Source organism: Lissotriton helveticus, chromosome 12 (genome assembly GCF_964261635.1).
Source record: "Lissotriton helveticus chromosome 12, aLisHel1.1, whole genome shotgun sequence".
NCBI lineage: Eukaryota > Metazoa > Chordata > Amphibia > Caudata > Salamandridae > Lissotriton > Lissotriton helveticus.
The window spans coordinates 133,353,482-133,375,224 of NC_136073.1; the positions used below are offsets into that span (position 1 = coordinate 133,353,482).

The 21,743-nt window shown below is 41.1% G+C and overlaps 14 non-coding genes across 14 annotated transcripts; all 14 read left to right on the plus strand.

Annotated features, from left to right (window-relative positions):
- The first annotated feature begins 2,263 nt into the window (after positions 1 to 2,263).
- On the plus strand, positions 2,264 to 2,335 carry TRNAH-GUG (transfer RNA histidin (anticodon GUG)). Its single transcript has one exon. It is a non-coding gene; the product is annotated as a tRNA-His (tRNA).
- A 1,664-nt stretch (positions 2,336 to 3,999) lies between these two features.
- On the plus strand, positions 4,000 to 4,071 carry TRNAH-GUG (transfer RNA histidin (anticodon GUG)). The gene has a single exon. It is a non-coding gene; the product is annotated as a tRNA-His (tRNA).
- A 295-nt stretch (positions 4,072 to 4,366) lies between these two features.
- Positions 4,367 to 4,448, plus strand: TRNAS-AGA (transfer RNA serine (anticodon AGA)). Its single transcript has one exon. It is a non-coding gene; the product is annotated as a tRNA-Ser (tRNA).
- A 1,286-nt stretch (positions 4,449 to 5,734) lies between these two features.
- TRNAH-GUG (transfer RNA histidin (anticodon GUG)) lies at positions 5,735 to 5,806 on the plus strand. The gene has a single exon. It is a non-coding gene; the product is annotated as a tRNA-His (tRNA).
- Positions 5,807 to 6,101: 295 nt separating this feature from the next.
- TRNAS-AGA (transfer RNA serine (anticodon AGA)) lies at positions 6,102 to 6,183 on the plus strand. Its single transcript has one exon. It is a non-coding gene; the product is annotated as a tRNA-Ser (tRNA).
- Positions 6,184 to 7,835: 1,652 nt separating this feature from the next.
- TRNAS-AGA (transfer RNA serine (anticodon AGA)) lies at positions 7,836 to 7,917 on the plus strand. Its single transcript has one exon. It is a non-coding gene; the product is annotated as a tRNA-Ser (tRNA).
- A 2,850-nt stretch (positions 7,918 to 10,767) lies between these two features.
- TRNAS-AGA (transfer RNA serine (anticodon AGA)) lies at positions 10,768 to 10,849 on the plus strand. Its single transcript has one exon. It is a non-coding gene; the product is annotated as a tRNA-Ser (tRNA).
- Positions 10,850 to 12,134: 1,285 nt separating this feature from the next.
- TRNAH-GUG (transfer RNA histidin (anticodon GUG)) lies at positions 12,135 to 12,206 on the plus strand. Its single transcript has one exon. It is a non-coding gene; the product is annotated as a tRNA-His (tRNA).
- A 1,633-nt stretch (positions 12,207 to 13,839) lies between these two features.
- TRNAH-GUG (transfer RNA histidin (anticodon GUG)) lies at positions 13,840 to 13,911 on the plus strand. The gene has a single exon. It is a non-coding gene; the product is annotated as a tRNA-His (tRNA).
- A 1,497-nt stretch (positions 13,912 to 15,408) lies between these two features.
- On the plus strand, positions 15,409 to 15,490 carry TRNAS-AGA (transfer RNA serine (anticodon AGA)). The gene has a single exon. It is a non-coding gene; the product is annotated as a tRNA-Ser (tRNA).
- A 1,286-nt stretch (positions 15,491 to 16,776) lies between these two features.
- TRNAH-GUG (transfer RNA histidin (anticodon GUG)) lies at positions 16,777 to 16,848 on the plus strand. The gene has a single exon. It is a non-coding gene; the product is annotated as a tRNA-His (tRNA).
- Positions 16,849 to 18,481: 1,633 nt separating this feature from the next.
- TRNAH-GUG (transfer RNA histidin (anticodon GUG)) lies at positions 18,482 to 18,553 on the plus strand. Its single transcript has one exon. It is a non-coding gene; the product is annotated as a tRNA-His (tRNA).
- A 295-nt stretch (positions 18,554 to 18,848) lies between these two features.
- On the plus strand, positions 18,849 to 18,930 carry TRNAS-AGA (transfer RNA serine (anticodon AGA)). Its single transcript has one exon. It is a non-coding gene; the product is annotated as a tRNA-Ser (tRNA).
- A 1,281-nt stretch (positions 18,931 to 20,211) lies between these two features.
- On the plus strand, positions 20,212 to 20,283 carry TRNAH-GUG (transfer RNA histidin (anticodon GUG)). Its single transcript has one exon. It is a non-coding gene; the product is annotated as a tRNA-His (tRNA).
- Positions 20,284 to 21,743: the final 1,460 nt, after the last annotated feature.

The following is a 21,743-nucleotide window of genomic DNA, read 5'->3' on the forward strand; positions in this document are numbered from 1 at the left end:
TTGCTTCATCATAATTGGGCGCGCAGTCATTAGCCACAGCTCTGATCATGGGTCACTGAGGTCAGTTTCAATAATTCCTCAAAAACCTAACCATGCAGTCCCCCCTAACTGTATAGTTATCTTGCTTTACTGCTGTTTGTGTGATTAGCTGGGAGGAGCTCACGGCAGCATCCTCCCTATAAAAGTATAGATGGACCGCTCCTTAATTTTTTCTTGCTTCACATACAGATGGCTTGAGGAGGTACAGGGGAGATGCAGGTCTAATAGACAGAATAGAAGATCTGCGCCAGGTGTGTTTCTCTGCATTGGTGTCCCATCACAGGCCAACAAGTGTATGTGTGATCTTTGACTTCTGGCAGTTCACAAGCAGGCAACCAGGAAACGGTTTCAGCCTATCAACCACTGAGGAGACAAAGCCTTTGTATAAGGAATGAGGAAGCAATGAACACATTCCGCCTATCACTGGAGTTCCCTGAGTGTTTCGAATTATAAATTCTCCATGTCACTGTATGTTATTGAGCCCAAGTAGCTCGCCGTGATCGTATAGTGCTTAGTACTCTGCGTTGTGGCTGCAGCAACCTCGGTTCGACTCCGAGTCACGGCATTGTGGTTGGCAATGTCACGGCAGTTGGGTTTTTCTTTTACAGAATTACCAAATGTACCAGTTGTTTTTGTAAAATGTCTATTAAAAACAGATCCTTTAAAATATTTAAACGATTTAACGACAAATTATTTAAACACACATGATTATAAGATGTAGCCTTATTTTTGTTTTTAGGAGAGAATGTGCCTGCTGAAAAAAACATTATTTTTAAAAAGTGCATTGCAGGATATCAGGAATTTGCTGTGGCACACCTTGAAAACTTTCATGCAGATTATTTGCACAAAACTTACAGTCAGTTGTTGTGGCCGAGTGAGGCGATGGACTAGAAATCCATTGGGTTTTCCCCGCGCAGGTTCGAATCCTGCCAACAACGAGAAACGTTTTAACATCGGCTACAATTTCAGAAGTTAACCTTTAGAATTTCTTCCATGTCAGTTTTATAAATAGGTGGCTTATTTAGGTGTCACTATTGCCCTTTCACATATTTATTATCGCTACCCCTTTCATATCTTTGCTATAACTCTCGTCCTACATTAGCGCTGGTGCAAACACTTCAAATTATTATACCCTGGCTCTCTCAGTCATACCATTCATGCACTTGAAACTTACTTTACCAATAAAAGAAGCAAATAGAAAAATAAAACAAAAGTGCTTGCTGGATTAGGCAAACACACTTCATAAAACTGCATTTTCTTTTCTATTCTCCCCGTGTTACAAGCTTAACTGCTCCCTGTGTAATTTCTCTTAGCCTGCTGTCCCAGGAAGAGAATTTTATCTACAGGCTCTTTCCGTGTTTTTTTCCTAGTCTTTCTTTCCCTTTTCTTAGATTTGTAACTGTTCCTTTACGTGCTCTATTTAGGCGCCATTAATCTCATTTGAGCTCCTTGTACCTGCTGCTGTTTTCTCCACACCTCATACTGCCTTTTCCCTCTTTCTCTCTTTCTCTGAGGTTGGTGGCTACTTTCCAAAGCTTCTGATGCCCCAATGTTCCTTCATCTTGTTGTCAGACGTGAATTGGAAAAGCAACCAAATTAACAAGCCTTTACCACTCATACATGGCAGAGGTTTATACTTTAATTCAATGAGCTAAGAAAAGCGTGTTGTGGGGCCCCTACGAGCCATGGTGCTTGCTTCATCATAATTGGGCACGCAGTCATTAGCCACAGCTCTGATCATGGGTCACTGAGGTCAGTTTCAATAATTCCTCAAAAACCTATCCATGCAGTCCCCCCTTACTGTGTAGTTATCTTGCTTTACTGCTGTTTGTGTGATTAGCTGGGAGGAGCTCACGGCAGCATCCTCCCTATAAAAGTGTAGATGGACCGCTCCTTAACTTTTTCTTGCTTCACATACAGATGGCTTGAGGAGGTACAGGGGAGATGCAGGTCTAATAGACAGAATAGAAGAGCTGCGCCAGGTGTGTTTCTCTGCATTGGTGTCCCATCACAGGCCCACAAGTGTATGTGTGATCTTTGACTTCTGGCAGTTCACAAGCAGGCGGCCAGGAAATGGTTTCAGCCTATCAACCACTGAGGAGACAAAGCCTTTGTAGAAGCAATGAGGAAGCAATGAACACATTCAGCCTATCACAGGAGTTCCCTGAGTGTTCCTAATTATAAATTCTCCATGTCACTGTATGTTATTGAGCCCAAGTAGCTTGCCGTGATCGTATAGTGGTTAGTACTCTGCGTTGTGGCCGCAGCAACCTCGGTTCGAATCCGAGTCGCGGCATTGTGGTTGGCAATGTCACGGCAGTTGGGTTTTTCTTTTACAGAATTACCAAATGTACCAGTTGTTTTTGTAAAATGTCTATTAAACACAGATCCTTTAAAATATTTAAACGATCTAACGACAAATTATTTAAACACACATGATTATAAGATGTAGCCTTATTTTTGTTTTTAGGAGACAATGTGCCTGCTGAAAAAAACATTATTTTTAAAAAGTGCATTGCAGGATATCAGGAATTTGCTGTGGCACACCTTGAAAACTTTCATGCAGATTATTTGCACAAAACTTACAGTCAGTTGTTGGTTTCCGAGTGGTTAAGGCGATGGACTAGAAATCCATTGGGGTCTCCCCACGCAGTTTCGAATCCTGCCAACAACGAGAAACTTTTTAACATCGGCTACAATTTCAGAAGCTAACCTTTAGAATTTCTTCCATGTCAGTTTTATAAATAGGTGGCTTATTTTGGTGTCACTATTGCCCTTTCACATATTTATTATCGCTACCCCTTTCATATCTTTGCTATAACTCTCGTCCTACATTAGCGCTGGTGCAAACACTTCAAATTATTATACCCTGGCTCTCTCAGTCATACCATTCATGCACTTGAAACTTACTTTACCAATAAAAGAAGCAAATAGAAAAATAAAATAAAAGTGCTTGCTGGATTAGGCAAACACACTTCATAAAACTGCATTTTCTTTTCTATTCTCCCCGTGTTACAAGCTTAACTGCTCCCTGTGTAATTTCTCTTAGCCTGCTGTCCCAGGAAGAGAATTTTATCTACAGGCTCTTTCCGTGTTTTTTTCCTAGTCTTTCTTTCCCTTTTCTTAGATTTGTAACTGTTCCTTTATGTGCTCTATTTAGGCGCCATTAATCTCATTTGAGCTCCTTGTACCTGCTGCTGTTTTCTCCACACCTCATACTGCCTTTTCCCTCTTTCTCTCTTTCTCTGAGGTTGGTGGCTACTTTCCAAAGCTTCTGATGCCCCAATGTTCCTTCATCTTGTTGTCAGACGTGAATTGGAAAAGCAACCAAATTAACAAGCCTTTACCACTCATAGATGGCAGAGGTTTATACTTTAATTCAATGAGCTAAGAAAAGCGTGTTGTGGGGCCCCTACGAGCCATGGTGCTTACTTCATCATAATTGGGCGCGCAGTCATTAGCCACAGCTCTGATCATGGGTCACTGAGGTCAGTTTCAATATTTCCTCAAAAACCTAACCATGCAGTCCACCCTAACTGTATAGTTATCTTGCTTTACTGCTGTTTGTGTGATTAGCTGGGAGGAGCTCACGGCAGCATCCTCCCTATAAAAGTATAGATGGACCGCTCCTTAATTTTTTCTTGCTTCACATACAGATGGCTTGAGGAGGTACAGGGGAGATGCAGGTCTAATAGACAGAATAGAAGATCTGCGCCAGGTGTGTTTCTCTGCATTGGTGTCCCATCACAGGCCAACAAGTGTATGTGTGATCTTTGACTTCTGGCAGTTCACAAGCAGGCAACCAGGAAACGGTTTCAGCCTATCAACCACTGAGGAGACAAAGCCTTTGTATAAGGAATGAGGAAGCAATGAACACATTCCGCCTATCACTGGAGTTCCCTGAGTGTTTCGAATTATAAATTCTCCATGTCACTGTATGTTATTGAGCCCAAGTAGCTCGCCGTGATCGTATAGTGGTTAGTACTCTGCGTTGTGGCTGCAGCAACCTCGGTTCGAATCCGAGTCACGGCATTGTGGTTGGCAATGTCACGGCAGTTGGGTTTTTCTTTTACAGAATTACCAAATGTACCAGTTGTTTTTGTAAAATGTCTATTAAAAACAGATCCTTTAAAATATTTAAACGATTTAACGACAAATTATTTAAACACACATGATTATAAGATGTAGCCTTATTTTTGTTTTTAGGAGAGAATGTGCCTGCTGAAAAAAACATTATTTTTAAAAAGTGCATTGCAGGATATCAGGAATTTGCTGTGGCACACCTTGAAAACTTTCATGCAGATTATTTGCACAAAACTTACAGTCAGTTGTTGTGGCCGAGTGGTTAAGGCAGTGGACTAGAAATCCATTGGGTTCTCCTCGCGCAGGTTCGAATCCTGCCAACAACAATTAACTTTTTAACATCGGCTACAATTTCAGAAGTTAACCTTTAGAATTTCTTCCATGTCAGTTTTATAAATAGGTGGCTTATTTTGGTGTCACTATTGCCCTTTCACATATTTATTATCGCTACCCCTTTCATATCTTTGCTATAACTCTCGTCCTACATTAGCGCTGGTGCAAACACTTCAAATTATTATACCCTGGCTCTCTCAGTCATACCATTCATGCACTTGAAACTTACTTTACCAATAAAAGAAGCAAATAGAAAAATAAAACAAAAGTGCTTGCTGGATTAGGCCAACACACTTCATAAAACTGCATTTTCTTTTCTATTCTCCCCGTGTTACAAGCTTAACTGCTCCCTGTGTAATTTCTCTTAGCCTGCTGTCCCAGGAAGAGAATTTTATCTACAGGCTCTTTCCGTGTTTTTTTCCTAGTCTTTCTTTCCCTTTTCTTAGATTTGTAACTGTTCCTTTACGTGCTCTATTTAGGCGCCATTAATCTCATTTGAGCTCCTTGTACCTGCTGCTGTTTTCTCCACACCTCATACTGCCTTTTCCCTCTTTCTCTCTTTCTCTGAGGTTGGTGGCTACTTTCCAAAGCTTCTGATGCCCCAATGTTCCTTCATCTTGTTGTCAGACGTGAATTGGAAAAGCAACCAAATTAACAAGCCTTTACCACTCATACATGGCAGAGGTTTATACTTTAATTCAATGAGCTAAGAAAAGCGTGTTGTGGGGCCCCTACGAGCCATGGTGCTTGCTTCATCATAATTGGGCACGCAGTCATTAGCCACAGCTCTGATCATGGGTCACTGAGGTCAGTTTCAATAATTCCTCAAAAACCTATCCATGCAGTCCCCCCTAACTGTGTAGTTATCTTGCTTTACTGCTGTTTGTGTGATTAGCTGGGAGGAGCTCATGGCAGCATCCTCCCTATAAAAGTGTAGATGGACCGCTCCTTAACTCTTTCTTGCTTCACATACAGATGGCTTGAGGAGGTACAGGGGAGATGCAGGTCTACTAGACAGTATAGAAGATCTGCGCCAGGTGTGTTTCTCTGCATTGGTGTCCCATCACAGGCCCACAAGTGTATGTGTGATCTTTGACTTCTGGCAGTTCACAAGCAGGCGGCCAGGAAATGGTTTCAGCTTATCAACCACTGAGGAGACAAAGCCTTTGTATAAGCAATGAGGAAGCAATGAACACATTCAGCCTATCACAGGAGTTCCCTGAGTGTTCCGAATTATAAATTCTCCATGTCACTGTATGTTATTGAGCCCAAGTAGCTTGCCGTGATCGTATAGTGGTTAGTACTCTGCGTTGTGGCCGCAGCAACCTCGGTTCGAATCCGAGTCACGGCATTGTGGTTGGCAATGTCACGGCAGTTGGGTTTTTCTTTTACAGAATTACCAAATGTACCAGTTGTTTTTGTAAAATGTCTATTAAAAACAGATCCTTTAAAATATTTAAACGATCTAACGACAAATTATTTAAACACACATGATTATAAGATGTAGCCTTATTTTTGTTTTTAGGAGAGAATGTGCCTGCTGAAAAAAACATTATTTTTAAAAAGTGCATTGCAGGATATCAGGAATTTTCTGTGGGACACCTTGAAAACTTTCATACAGATTATTTGCACAAAACTTGCAGTCAGTTGTTGTGGCCGAGTGGTTAAGGCGATGGACTAGAAATCCATTGGGGTCCCCCCGCGCAGGTTCAAATCCTGCCAACAACGAGAAACTTTTTAACATCGGCTACAATTTCAGAAGCTAACCTTTAGAATTTCTTCCATGTCAGTTTTATAAATAGGTGGCTTATTTTGGTGTCACTATTGCCCTTTCACATATTTATTATCGCTACCCCTTTCATATCTTTGCTATAACTCTCGTCCTACATTAGCGCTGGTGCAAACACTTCAAATTATTATACCCTGGCTCTCTCAGTCATACCATTCATGCACTTGAAACTTACTTTACCAATAAAAGAAGCAAATAGAAAAATAAAACAAAAGTGCTTGCTGGATTAGGCAACACACTTCATAAAACTGCATTTTCTTTTCTATTCTCCCCGTGTTACAAGCTTAACTGCTCCCTGTGTAATTTCTCTTAGCCTGCTGTCCCAGGAAGAGAATTTTATCTACAGGCTCTTTCCGTGTTTTTTTCCTAGTCTTTCTTTCCTTTTTCTTAGATTTGTAACTGTTCCTTTACGTGCTCTATTTAGGCGCCATTAATCTCATTTGAGCTCCTTGTACCTGCTGCTGTTTTCTCCACACCTCATACTGCCTTTTCCCTCTTTCTCTCTTTCTCTGAGGTTGGTGGCTACTTTCCAAAGCTTCTGATGCCCCAATGTTCCTTCATCTTGTTGTCAGACGTGAATTGGAAAAGCAACCAAATTAACAAGCCTTTACCACTCATACATGGCAGAGGTTTATACTTTATTTCAATGAGCTAAGAAAAGTGTGTTGTGGGGCCCCTACGAGCCATGGTGCTTGCTTCATCATAATTGGGCGCGCAGTCATTAGCCACAGCTCTGATCATGGGTCACTGAGGTCAGTTTCAATAATTCCTCAAAAACCTAACCATGCAGTCCCCCCTAACTGTATAGTTATCTTGCTTTACTGCTGTTTGTGTGATTAGCTGGGAGGAGCTCATGGCAGCATCCTCCCTATAAAAGTGTAGATGGACCGCTCCTTAACTCTTTCTTGCTTCACATACAGATGGCTTGAGGAGGTACAGGGGAGATGCAGGTCTAATAGACAGAATAGAAGATCTGCGCCAGGTGTGTTTCTCTGCATTGGTTTCCCATCACAGGCCAACAAGTGTATGTGTGATCTTTGACTTCTGGCAGTTCACAAGCAGGCAACCAGGAAACGGTTTCAGCCTATCAACCACTGAGGAGACAAAGCCTTTGTATAAGGAATGAGGAAGCAATGAACACATTCAGCCTATCACTGGAGTTCCCTGAGTGTTTCGAATTATAAATTCTCCATGTCACTGTATGTTATTGAGCCCAAGTAGCTCGCCGTGATCGTATAGTGGTTAGTACTCTGCGTTGTGGCTGCAGCAACCTCGGTTCGAATCCGCGTCACGGCATTGTGGTTGGCAATGTCACGGCAGTTGGGTTTTTCTTTTACAGAATTACCAAATGAACCAGTTGTTTTTGTAAAATGTCTATTAAAAACAGATCCTTTAAAATATTTAAACGATTTAACGACAAATTATTTAAACACACATGATTATAAGATGTAGCCTTATTTTTGTTTTTAGGAGAGAATGTGCCTGCTGAAAAAAACATTATTTTTAAAAAGTGCATTGCAGGATATCAGGAATTTGCTGTGGCACACCTTGAAAACTTTCATGCAGATTATTTGCACAAAATTTACAGTCAGTTGTTGTGGCCGAGTGGTTAAGGTGATGGACTAGAAATCCATTGGGGTCTCCCCGCGCAGGTTCGAATCCTGCCAACAACGAGAAACTTTTTAACATCGGCTACAATTTCAGAAGCTAACCTTTAGAATTTCTTCCATGTCAGTTTTATAAATAGGTGGCTTATTTTGGTGTCACTATTGCCCTTTCACATATTTATTATCGCTACCCCTTTCATATCTTTGCTATAACTCTCGTCCTACATTAGCGCTGTTGCAAACACTTCAAATTATTATACCCTGGCTCTCTCAGTCATACCATTCATGCACTTGAAACTTACTTTACCAATAAAAGAAGCAAATAGAAAAATAAAACAAAAGTGCTTGCTGGATTAGGCAACACACTTCATAAAACTGCATTTTCTTTTCTATTCTCCCCGTGTTACAAGCTTAACTGCTCCCTGTGTAATTTCTCTTAGCCTGCTGTCCCAGGAAGAGAATTTTATCTACAGGCTCTTTCCGTGTTTTTTTCCTAGTCTTTCTTTCCTTTTTCTTAGATTTGTAACTGTTCCTTTACGTGCTCTATTTAGGCGCCATTAATCTCATTTGAGCTCCTTGTACCTGCTGCTGTTTTCTCCACACCTCATACTGCCTTTTCCCTCTTTCTCTCTTTCTCTGAGGTTGGTGGCTACTTTCCAAAGCTTCTGATGCCCCAATGTTCCTTCATCTTGTTGTCAGACGTGAATTGGAAAAGCAACCAAATTAACAAGCCTTTACCACTCATATATGGCAGAGGTTTATACTTTAATTAAGCTAAGAAAAGCGTGTTGTGGGGCCCCTACGAGCAATGGTGCTTGCTTCATCATAATTAGGCATGCAGTCATTAGCCACAGCTCTGATCATGGGTCACTGAGGTCAGTTTCAATAATTCCTCAAAAACCTAACCATGCAGTCCCCCCTAACTGTGTAGTTATCTTGCTTTACTGCTGTTTGTGTGATTAGCTGGGAGGAGCTCATGGCAGCATCCTCCCTATAAAAGTGTAGATGGACCGCTCCTTAACTCTTTCTTGCTTCACATACAGATGGCTTGAGGAGGTACAGGGGAGATGCAGGTCTACTAGACAGTATAGAAGATCTGCGCCAGGTGTGTTTCTCTGCATTGGTATCCCATCACAGGCCCACAAGTGTATGTGTGATCTTTGACTCCTGGCAGTTCACAAGCAGGCGGCCAGGAAACAGTTTCAGCCTATCAACCACTGAGGAGACAAAGCCTTTGTATAAGGAATGAGGAAGCAATTAACACATTCAGCCTATCACAGGAGTTCCCTGAGTGTACCGAATTATAAATTCTCCATGTCAGTGTATGTTATTGATCCCAAGTAGCTCGCCGTGATCGTATAGTGGTTAGTACTCTGCGTTGTGGCCACAGCAACCTCGGTTCGAATCCGAGTCACGGCATTGTGGTTGGCAATGTCACGGCAGTTGGGTTTTTCTTTTACAGAATTACAAAATGTACCAGTTGTTTTTGTAAAATGTCTATTAAAAACAGATCCTTTAAAATATTTAAACGATCTAACGACAAATTATTTTAACACACATGATTATAAGATGTAGCTATATTGTACCTACTGACATAAATTATCGTTCTTGAACCTATTTGCGGTGGGGGAATGGAGCTCTCCCCCATGCCAATCAGAATGCAGATGAATGCAGTTGCAGTTGAGTGACCTGTATTGTGGCTGTCTAGAGGGAATGCACAAATGTAGCTGTCTCGCAGCCCAATCCAGACGTCAATTGGAGACAGGTTTTCAGGCAAATAGAGCAGTAAGTGCAGAGAAATGCTCACTCTCTAAAAATGGCATTTATAAAGTAGTAAAGTTAAATCCAACCTCACCAGTAAATAGGATGTATCAATAAATAAATAAAGCTTCTCCTCTCTGATATGGAATTACCCCCCAAAAAGTATAAGGGAATACCCAATGCTAACCTACGGGAGGGGCAGACCTCACGGTAGTGAAAAATGTAATAGACTGTTTTGTACTACCAGGACATGCAAACTACCACAGTACATGTCTTACCTTTTACTTACATAGCATGATGCCCCTAGGTCTACCTAGGGCCTACCTTTTGGTTAATTATATGTAATAAAATTGGAGTTTAAGGCTTGGCAAGTAGTTTTAAATGGCAAGTCGAAGTGGCAGTACACTGCAGTACAGGCACTGCAGTAGCAGGCTTGAGACAGGTTTGAAATGATACTTTTTTGGGTGGCACAATCAGTTCCTGGGTATATGGTATACCACTTTACAAGGGGCTTTCAAGTCAATGAAATCTGTCAGTCAGGTATACTCCAATTACACACATGATTAGGGAAGAAGCACGTTCACTTCAGCACTGATTAGTAGCAATAAAGTGATCAGAGTCCTAAGGCCAACAAAAAGATACAGCAAAATGCGTAGGTGAAAAGCAATAAGGTAGGGTTGAGGCCACCTTAAGAATGCAAGGTCTAACAAAAACAAACTAAAGATAACATGAGTAAAACATAAGGTTTCTCTACGGCATTTGGTGGGACAAGTGTGCCTTCTTTTATCTTCCATAAATGCAATCTTTCCCTGACCCCTTTATTATATAGCTCTTCAAGTAAAAAAGATAAAGCACTTACAAAGGAGCCTCAAATACTCAAAGATGGTAGACTTCTGTAATATGGGCCATAGACTAAAAGCAGCACGAAAACAGAGTGCAATAGGGTCCCAAAAACTTGAGTGCCACATGAGAGTATGCATGAAAGCCTATCCTTTTCCAAACTAGAGATATACTCATGCAATTTTTGTTTTTAGGAGAGAATGTGCCTGCTGAAAAATACATTATTTTAAAAAAGTGCATTGCAGAATACCAGGAATTTGCTGTGGGACACCTTGAAAACTTTCATATAGATTATTTGCACAAAACGTACAGTCAGTTGTTGTGGCCGAGTGGTTAAGGCGATGGACTAGAAAACCATTGTGGTCTCCCCGCGCAGGTTCGAATCCTGCCAACAACGAGAAACTTTTTAACATCGGCTACAATTTCAGAAGTTAACCTTTAGAATTTCTTCCATGTCAGTTTTATAAATAGGTGGCTTATTTTGGTGTCACTATTGCCCTTTCACATATTTATTATCGCTACCCCTTTCATATCTTTGCTATAACTCTCGTCCTACATTAGCGCTGGTGCAAACACTTCAAATTATTATACCCTGGCTCTCTCAGTCATACCATTCATGCACTTGAAACTTACTTTACCAATAAAAGAAGCAAATAGAAAAATAAAATAAAAGTGCTTGCGGGATTAGGCAACACACTTCATAAAACTGCATTTTCTTTTCTATTCTCCCCGTGTTACAAGCTTAACTGCTCCCTGTGTAATTTCTCTTAGCCTGCTGTCCCAGGAAGAGAATTTTATCTACAGGCTCTTTCCGTGTTTTTTTCCTACTCTTTCTTTCCCTTTTCTTAGATTTGTAACTGTTCCTTTATGTGCTCTATTTAGGCGCCATTAATCTCATTTGAGCTCCTTGTACCTGCTGCTGTTTTCTCCACACCTCATACTGCCTTTTCCCTCTTTCTCTCTTTCTCTGAGGTTGGTGGCTACTTTCCAAAGCTTCTGATGCCCCAATGTTCCTTCATCTTGTTGTCAGACGTGAATTGGAAAAGCAACCAAATTAACAAGCCTTTACCACTCATAGATGGCAGAGGTTTATACTTTAATTCAATGAGCTAAGAAAAGCGTGTTGTGGGGCCCCTACGAGCCATGGTGCTTGCTTCATCATAATTGGGCGCGCAGTCATTAGCCACAGCTCTGATCATGGGTCACTGAGGTCAGTTTCAATAATTCCTCAAAAACCTAACCATGCAGTCCCCCCTAACTGTATAGTTATCTTGCTTTACTGCTGTTTGTGTGATTAGCTGGGAGGAGCTCACGGCAGCATCCTCCCTATAAAAGTATAGATGGACCGCTCCTTAATTTTTTCTTGCTTCACACACAGATGGCTTGAGGAGGTACAGGGGAGATGCAGGTCTAATAGACAGAATAGAAGATCTGCGCCAGGTGTGTTTCTCTGCATTGGTGTCCCATCACAGGCCAACAAGTGTATGTGTGATCTTTGACTTCTGGCAGTTCACAAGCAGGCAACCAGGAAACGGTTTCAGCCTATCAACCACTGAGGAGACAAAGCCTTTGTATAAGGAATGAGGAAGCAATGAACACATTCAGCCTATCACTGGAGTTCCCTGAGTGTTTCGAATTATAAATTCTCCATGTCACTGTATGTTATTGAGCCCAAGTAGCTCGCCGTGATCGTATAGTGGTTAGTACTCTGCGTTGTGGCTGCAGCAACCTCGGTTCGAATCCGAGTCACGGCATTGTGGTTGGCAATGTCACGGCAGTTGGGTTTTTCTTTTACAGAATTACCAAATGTACCAGTTGTTTTTGTAAAATGTCTATTAAAAACAGATCCTTTAAAATATTTAAACGATTTAACGACAAATTATTTAAACACACATGATTATAAGATGTAGCCTTATTTTTGTTTTTAGGAGAGAATGTGCCTGCTCAAAAAAACATTATTTTTAAAAAGTGCATTGCAGGATATCAGGAATTTGCTGTGGCACACCTTGAAAACTTTCATGCAGATTATTTGCACAAAACTTACAGTCAGTTGACTAGAAATCCATTGGGGTCTCCCCGCGCAGGTTCGAATCCTGCCAACAACGAGAAACTTTTTAACATCGGCTACAATTTCAGAAGTTAACCTTTAGAATTTCTTCCATGTCAGTTTTATAAATAGGTGGCTTATTTTGGTGTCACTATTGCCCTTTCACATATTTATTATCGCTACCCCTTTCATATCTTTGCTATAACTCTCGTCCTACATTAGCGCTGGTGCAAACACTTCAAATTATTATACCCTGGCTCTCTCAGTCATACCATTCATGCACTTGAAACTTACTTTACCAATAAAAGAAGCAAATAGAAAAATAAAACAAAAGTGCTTGCTGGATTAGGCAAACACACTTCATAAAACTGCATTTTCTTTTCTATTCTCCCCGTGTTACAAGCTTAACTGCTCCCTGTGTAATTTCTCTTAGCCTGCTGTCCCAGGAAGAGAATTTTATCTACAGGCTCTTTCCGTGTTTTTTTCCTAGTCTTTCTTTCCCTTTTCTTAGATTTGTAACTGTTCCTTTACGTGCTCTATTTAGGCGCCATTAATCTCATTTGAGCTCCTTGTACCTGCTGCTGTTTTCTCCACACCTCATACTGCCTTTTCCCTCTTTCTCTCTTTCTCTGAGGTTGGTGGCTACTTTCCAAAGCTTCTGATGCCCCAATGTTCCTTCATCTTGTTGTCAGACGTGAATTGGAAAAGCAACCAAATTAACAAGCCTTTACCACTCATATATGGCAGAGGTTTATACTTTAATTGAGCTAAGAAAAGCGTGTTGTGGGGCCCCTACGAGCCATGGTGCTTGCTTCATCATAATTAGGCATGCAGTCAAAAGCCACAGCTCTGATCATGGGTCACTGAGGTCAGTTTCAATAATTCCTCAAAAACCTAACCATGCAGTCCCCCCTAACTGTGTAGTTATCTTGCTTTACTGCTGTTTGTGTGATTAGCTGGGAGGAGCTCATGGCAGCATCCTCCCTATAAAAGTGTAGATGGACCGCTCCTTAACTCTTTCTTGCTTCACATACAGATGGCTTGAGGAGGTACAGGGGAGATGCAGGTCTACTAGACAGTATAGAAGATCTGCGCCAGGTGTGTTTCTCTGCATTGGTATCCCATCACAGGCCCACAAGTGTATGTGTGATCTTTGACTCCTGGCAGTTCACAAGCAGGCGGCCAGGAAACAGTTTCAGCCTATCAACCACTGAGGAGACAAAGCCTTTGTATAAGGAATGAGGAAGCAATTAACACATTCAGCCTATCACAGGAGTTCCCTGAGTTTACCGAATTATAAATTCTCCATGTCAGTGTATGTTATTGAGCCCAAGTAGCTCGCCGTGATCGTATAGTGGTTAGTACTCTGCGTTGTGGCCGCAGCAACCTCGGTTCGAATCCGAGTCACGGCATTGTGGTTGGCAATGTCACGGCAGTTGGGTTTTTCTTTTACAGAATTACAAAATGTACCAGTTGTTTTTGTAAAATGTCTATTAAAAACAGATCCTTTAAAATATTTAAACGATCTAACGACAAATTATTTTAACACACATGATTATAAGATGTAGCTATATTGTACCTACTGACATAAATTATCGTTCTTGAACCTATTTGCGGTGGGGGAATGGAGCTCTCCCCCATGCCAATCAGAATGCAGATGAATGCAGTTGCAGTTGAGTGACCTGTATTGTGGCTGTCTAGAGGGAATGCACAAATGTAGCTGTCTCGCAGCCCAATCCAGACGTCAATTGGAGACAGGTTTTCAGGCAAATAGAGCAGTAAGTGCAGAGAAATGCTCACTCTCTAAAAATGGCATTTATAAAGTAGTAAAGTTAAATCCAACCTCACCAGTAAATAGGATGTATCAATAAATAAATAAAGCTTCTCCTCTCTGATATGGAATTACCCCCCAAAAAGTATAAGGGAATACCCAATGCTAACCTACGAGAGGGGCAGACCTCACGGTAGTGAAAAATGTAATAGACTGTTTTGTACTACCAGGACATGCAAACTACCACAGTACATGTCTTACCTTTTACTTACATAGCATGATGCCCCTAGGTCTACCTAGGGCCTACCTTTTGGTTAATTATATGTAATAAAATTGGAGTTTAAGGCTTGGCAAGTAGTTTTAAATGGCAAGTCGAAGTGGCAGTACACTGCAGTACAGGCACTGCAGTAGCAGGCTTGAAACAGGTTTGAAATGATACTTTTTTGGGTGGCACAATCAGTTCCTGGGTATATGGTATACCACTTTACAAGGGGCTTTCAAGTCAATGAAATCTGTCAGTCAGGTATACTCCAATTACACACATGATTAGGGAAGAAGCACGTTCACTTCAGCACTGATTAGTAGCAATAAAGTGATCAGAGTCCTAAGGCCAACAAAAAGATACAGCAAAATGCGTAGGTGAAAAGCAATAAGGTAGGGTTGAGGCCACCTTAAGAATGCAAGGTCTAACAAAAACAAACTAAGGATAACATGAGTAAAACATCAGGTTTCTCTACGGCATTTGGTGGGACAAGTGTGCCTTCTTTTATCTTCCATAAATGCAATCTTTCCCTGACCCCTTTATTATATAGCTCTTCAAGTAAAAAAGATAAAGCACTTACAAAGGAGCCTCAAATACTCAAAGATGGTAGACTTCTGTAATATGGGCCATAGACTAAAAGCAGCACGAAAACAGAGTGCAATAGGGTCCCAAAAACTTGAGTGCCACATGAGAGTATGCATGAAAGCCTATCCTTTTCCAAACTAGAGATATACTCATGCAATTTTTGTTTTTAGGAGAGAATGTGCCTGCTGAAAAATACATTATTTTAAAAAAGTGCATTGCAGAATACCAGGAATTTGCTGTGGGACACCTTGAAAACTTTCATATAGATTATTTGCACAAAACGTACAGTCAGTTGTTGTGGCCGAGTGGTTAAGGCGATGGACTAGAAATCCATTGTGGTCTCCCCGCGCAGGTTCGAATCCTGCCAACAACGAGAAACTTTTTAACATCGGCTACAATTTCAGAAGTTAACCTTTAGAATTTCTTCCATGTCAGTTTTATAAATAGGTGGCTTATTTTGGTGTCACTATTGCCCTTTCACATATTTATTATCGCTACCCCTTTCATATCTTTGCTATAACTCTCGTCCTACATTAGCGCTGGTGCAAACACTTCAAATTATTATACCCTGGCTCTCTCAGTCATACCATTCATGCACTTGAAACTTACTTTACCAATAAAAGAAGCAAATAGAAAAATAAAATAAAAGTGCTTGCTGGATTAGGCAAACACACTTCATAAAACTGCATTTTCTTTTCTATTCTCCCCGTGTTACAAGCTTAACTGCTCCCTGTGTAATTTCTCTTAGCCTGCTGTCCCAGGAAGAGAATTTTATCTACAGGCTCTTTCCGTGTTTTTTTCCTACTCTTTCTTTCCCTTTTCTTAGATTTGTAACTGTTCCTTTATGTGCTCTATTTAGGCGCCATTAATCTCATTTGAGCTCCTTGTACCTGCTGCTGTTTTCTCCACACCTCATACTGCCTTTTCCCTCTTTCTCTCTTTCTCTGAGGTTGGTGGCTACTTTCCAAAGCTTCTGATGCCCCAATGTTCCTTCATCTTGTTGTCAGACGTGAATTGGAAAAGCAACCAAATTAACAAGCCTTTACCACTCATAGATGGCAGAGGTTTATACTTTAATTCAATGAGCTAAGAAAAGCGTGTTGTGGGGCCCCTACGAGCCATGGTGCTTGCTTCATCATAATTGGGTGCGCAGTCATTAGCCACAGCTCTGATCATGGGTCACTGAGGTCAGTTTCAATAATTCCTCAAAAACCTAACCATGCAGTCCCCCCTAACTGTATAGTTATCTTGCTTTACTGCTGTTTGTGTGATTAGCTGGGAGGAGCTCACGGCAGCATCCTCCCTATAAAAGTATAGATGGACCGCTCCTTAATTTTTTCTTGCTTCACATACAGATGGCTTGAGGAGGTACAGGGGAGATGCAGGTCTAATATACAGAATAGAAGATCTGCGCCAGGTGTGTTTCTCTGCATTGGTGTCCCATCACAGGCCAACAAGTGTATGTGTGATCTTTGACTTCTGGCAGTTCACAAGCAGGCAACCAGGAAACGGTTTCAGCCTATCAACCACTGAGGAGACAAAGCCTTTGTATAAGGAATGAGGAAGCAATGAACACATTCAGCCTATCACTGGAGTTCCCTGAGTGTTTCGAATTATAAATTCTCCATGTCACGGTATGTTATTGATCCCAAGTACCTCGCCGTGATCGTATAGTGGTTAGTACTCTGCGTTGTGGCTGCAGCAACCTCGGTTCGAATCCGAGTCACGGCATTGTGGTTGGCAATGTCACGGCAGTTGGGTTTTTCTTTTACAGAATTACCAAATGTACCAGTTGCTTTTGTAAAATGTCTATTAAAAACAGATCCTTTAAAATATTTAAACGATTTAACGACAAATTATTTAAACACACATGATTATAAGATGTAGCCTTATTTTTGTTTTTAGGAGAGAATGTGCCTGCTCAAAAAAACATTATTTTTAAAAAGTGCATTGCAGGATATCAGGAATTTGCTGTGGCACACCTTGAAAACTTTCATGCAGATTATTTGCACAAAACTTACAGTCAGTTGACTAGAAATCCATTGGGGTCTCCCCGCGCAGGTTCGAATCCTGCCAACAACGAGAATCTTTTTAACATCGGCTACAATTTCAGAAGTTAACCTTTAGAATTTCTTCCATGTCAGTTTTATAAATAGGTGGCTTATTTTGGTGTCACTATTGCCCTTTCACATATTTATTATCGCTACCCCTTTCATATCTTTGCTATAACTCTCGTCCTAAATTAGCGCTGGTGCAAACACTTCAAATTATTATACCCTGGCTCTCTCAGTCATACCATTCATGCACTTGAAACTTACTTTACCAATAAAAGAAGCAAATAGAAAAATAAAACAAAAGTGCTTGCTGGATTAGGCAAACACACTTCATAAAACTGCATTTTCTTTTCTATTCTCCCCGTGTTACAAGCTTAACTGCTCCCTGTGTAATTTCTCTTAGCCTGCTGTCCCAGGAAGAGAATTTTATCTACAGGCTCTTTCCGTGTTTTTTTCCTAGTCTTTCTTTCCCTTTTCTTAGATTTGTAACTGTTCCTTTACGTGCTCTATTTAGGCGCCATTAATCTCATTTGAGCTCCTTGTACCTGCAGCTGTTTTCTCCACACCTCATACTGCCTTTTCCCTCTTTCTCTCTTTCTCTGAGGTTGGTGGCTACTTTCCAAAGCTTCTGATGCCCCAATGTTCCTTCATCTTGTTGTCAGACGTGAATTGGAAAAGCAACCAAATTAACAAGCCTTTACCACTCATATATGGCAGAGGTTTATACTTTAATTGAGCTAAGAAAAGCGTGTTGTGGGGCCCCTACGAGCCATGGTGCTTGCTTCATCATAATTAGGCATGCAGTCAAAAGCCACAGCTCTGATCATGGGTCACTGAGGTCAGTTTCAATAATTCCTCAAAAACCTAACCATGCAGTCCCCCCTAACTGTGTAGTTATCTTGCTTTACTGCTGTTTGTGTGATTAGCTGGGAGGAGCTCACGGCAGCATCCTCCCTATAAAAGTGTAGATGGACCGCTCCTTAACTTTTTCTTGCTTCACATACAGATGGCTTGAGGAGGTACAGGGGAGATGCAGGTCTAATAGACAGAATAGAAGATCTGCGCCAGGTGTGTTTCTCTGCATTGGTGTCCCATCACAGGCCCACAAGTGTATGTGTGATCTTTGACTTCTGGCAGTTCACAAGCAGGCGGCCAGGAAACGGTTTCAGCCTATCAACCACTGAGGAGACAAAGCCTTTGTATAAGGAATGAGGAAGCAATGAACACATTCAGCCTATCACAGGAGTTCCCTGAGTGTTTCGAATTATAAATTCTCCATGTCACTGTATGTTATTGAGCCCAAGTAGCTCGCCGTGATCGTATAGTGGTTAGTACTCTGCGTTGTGGCTGCAGCAACCTCGGTTCGAATCCGAGTCACGGCATTGTGGTTGGCAATGTCACGGCAGTTGGGTTTTTCTTTTACAGAATTACCAAATGTACTAGTTGTTTTTGTAAAATGTCTATTAAAAACAGATCCTTTAAAATATTTAAACGATCTTACGACAAATTATTTAAACACACATGATTATAAGATGTAGCCTTATTTTTGTTTTTAGGAGAGAATGTGCTTGCTGAAAAAAACATTATTTTTAAAAAGTGCATTGCAGGATATCAGGAATTTTCTGTGGGACACCTTGAAAACTTTCATACAGATTATTTGCACAAAACTTGCAGTCAGTTGTTGTGGCCGAGTGGTTAAGGCGATGGACTAGAAATCCATTGGGGTCCCCCCGCGCAGGTTCGAATCCTGCCAACAACGAGAAACTTTTTAACATCGGCTACAATTTCAGAAGCTAACCTTTAGAATTTCTTCCATGTCAGTTTTATAAATAGGTGGCTTATTTTGGTGTCACTATTGCCCTTTCACATATTTATTATCGCTACCCCTTTCATATCTTTGCTATAACTCTCGTCCTACATTAGCGCTGGTGCAAACACTTCAAATTATTATAACCTGGCTCTCTCAGTCATACCATTCATGCACTTGAAACTTACTTTACCAATAAAAGAAGCAAATAGAAAAATAAAACAAAAGTGCTTGCTGGATTAGGCAACACACTTCATAAAACTGCATTTTCTTTTCTATTCTCCCCGTGTTACAAGCTTAACTGCTCCCTGTGTAATTTCTCTTAGCCTGCTGTCCCAGGAAGAGAATTTTATCTACAGGCTCTTTCCGTGTTTTTTTCCTAGTCTTTCTTTCCTTTTTCTTAGATTTGTAACTGTTCCTTTACGTGCTCTATTTAGGCGCCATTAATCTCATTTGAGCTCCTTGTACCTGCTGCTGTTTTCTCCACACCTCATACTGCCTTTTCCCTCTTTCTCTCTTTCTCTGAGGTTGGTGGCTACTTTCCAAAGCTTCTGATGCCCCAATGTTCCTTCATCTTGTTGTCAGACGTGAATTGGAAAAGCAACCAAATTAACAAGCCTTTACCACTCATATATGGCAGAGGTTTATACTTTAATTGAGCTAAGAAAAGCGTGTTGTGGGGCCCCTACGAGCCATGGTGCTTGCTTCATCATAATTAGGCACGCAGTCATTAGCCACAGCTCTGATCATGGGTCACTAAGGTCAGTTTCAATAATTCCTCAAAAACCTAACCATGCAGTCCCCCCTAACTGTGTAGTTATCTTGCTTTACTGCTGTTTGTGTGATTAGCTGGGAGGAGCTCATGGCAGCATCCTCCCTATAAAAGTGTAGATGGACCGCTCCTTAACTCTTTCTTGCTTCACATACAGATGGCTTGAGGAGGTACAGGGGAGATGCAGGTCTACTAGACAGTATAGAAGATCTGCGTCAGGTGTGTTTCTCTGCATTGGTGTCCCATCACAGGCCCACAAGTGTATGTGTGATCTTTGACTCCTGGCAGTTCACAAGCAGGCGGCCAGGAAACAGTTTCAGCCTATCAACCACTGAGGAGACAAAGCCTTTGTATAAGGAATGAGGAAGCAATTAACACATTCAGCCTATCACAGGAGTTCCCTGAGTGTACCGAATTATAAATTCTCCATGTCACTGTATGTTATTGAGCCCAAGTAGCTCGCCGTGATCGTATAGTGGTTAGTACTCTGTGTTGTGGCCGCAGCAACCTCGGTTCGAATCCGAGTCACGGCATTGTGGTTGGCAATGTCACGGCAGTTGGGTTTTTCTTTTACAGAATTACCAAATGTACCAGTTGTTTTTGTAAAATGTCTATTAAAAACAGATCCTTTAAAATATTTAAACGATCTAACGACGAATTATTTTAACACACATGATTATAAGATGTAGCTATATTGTACCTACTGACATAAATTATCGTTCTTGAACCTATTTGCGGTGGGGGAATGGAGCTCTCCCCCATGCCAATCAGAATGCAGATGAATGCAGTTGCAGTTGAGTGACCTGTATTGTGGCTGTCTCGAGGGAATGCACAAATGTAGCTGTCTCGCAGCCCAATCCAGACGTCAATTGGAGACAGGTTTTCAGGCAAATAGAGCAGTAAGTGCAGAGAAATGCTCACTCTCTAAAAATGGCATTTATAAAGTAGTAAAGTTAAATCCAACCTCACCAGTAAATAGGATTTATCAATAAATAAATAAAGCTTCTCCTCTCTGATATGGAATTACCCCCCAAAAAGTATAAGGGAATACCCAATGCTAACCTACGAGAGGGGCAGACCTCACAGTAGTGAAAAATGTAATAGACTGTTTTGTACTACCAGGACATGCAAACTACCACAGTACATGTCTTACCTTTTACTTACATAGCATGATGCCCCTAGGACTACCTAGGGCCTACCTTTTGGTTAATTATATGTAATAAAATTGGAGTTTAAGGCTTGGCAAGTAGTTTTAAATGGCAAGTCGAAGTGGCAGTACACTGCAGCACAGGCACTGCAGTAGCAGGCTTGAGACAGGTTTGAAATGATACTTTTTTGGGCGGCACAATCAGTTCCTGGGTATATGGTATACCACTTTACAAGGGGCTTTCAAGTCAATGAAATCTGTCAGTCAGGTATACTCCAATTACACACATGATTTGGGAAGAAGCACGTTCACTTCAGCACTGATTAGTAGCAATAAAGTGATCAGAGTCCTAAGGCCAACAAAAAGATACAGCAAAATGCGTAGGTGAAAAGCAATAAGGTAGGGTTGAGGCCACCTTAAGAATGCAAGGTCTAACAAAAACAAACTAAGGATAACATGAGTAAAACATCAGGTTTCTCTACGGCATTTGGTGAGACAAGTGTGCCTTCTTTTATCTTCCATGAATGCAATCTTTCCCTGACCCCTTTATTATATAGCTCTTCAAGTAAAAAAGATAAATCACTTACAAAGGAGCCTCAAATACTCAAAGATGGTAGACTTCTGTAATATGGGCCATAGACTAAAAGCAGCACGAAAACAGAGTGCAATAGGGTCCCAAAAACTTGAGTGCCACATGAGAGTATGCATGAAAGCCTATCCTTTTCCAACCTAGAGATATACTCATGCAATTTTTGTTTTTAGGAGAGAATGTGCCTGCTGAAAAATACATTATTTTAAAAAAGTGCATTGCAGAATACCAGGAATTTGCTTTGGGACACCTTGAAA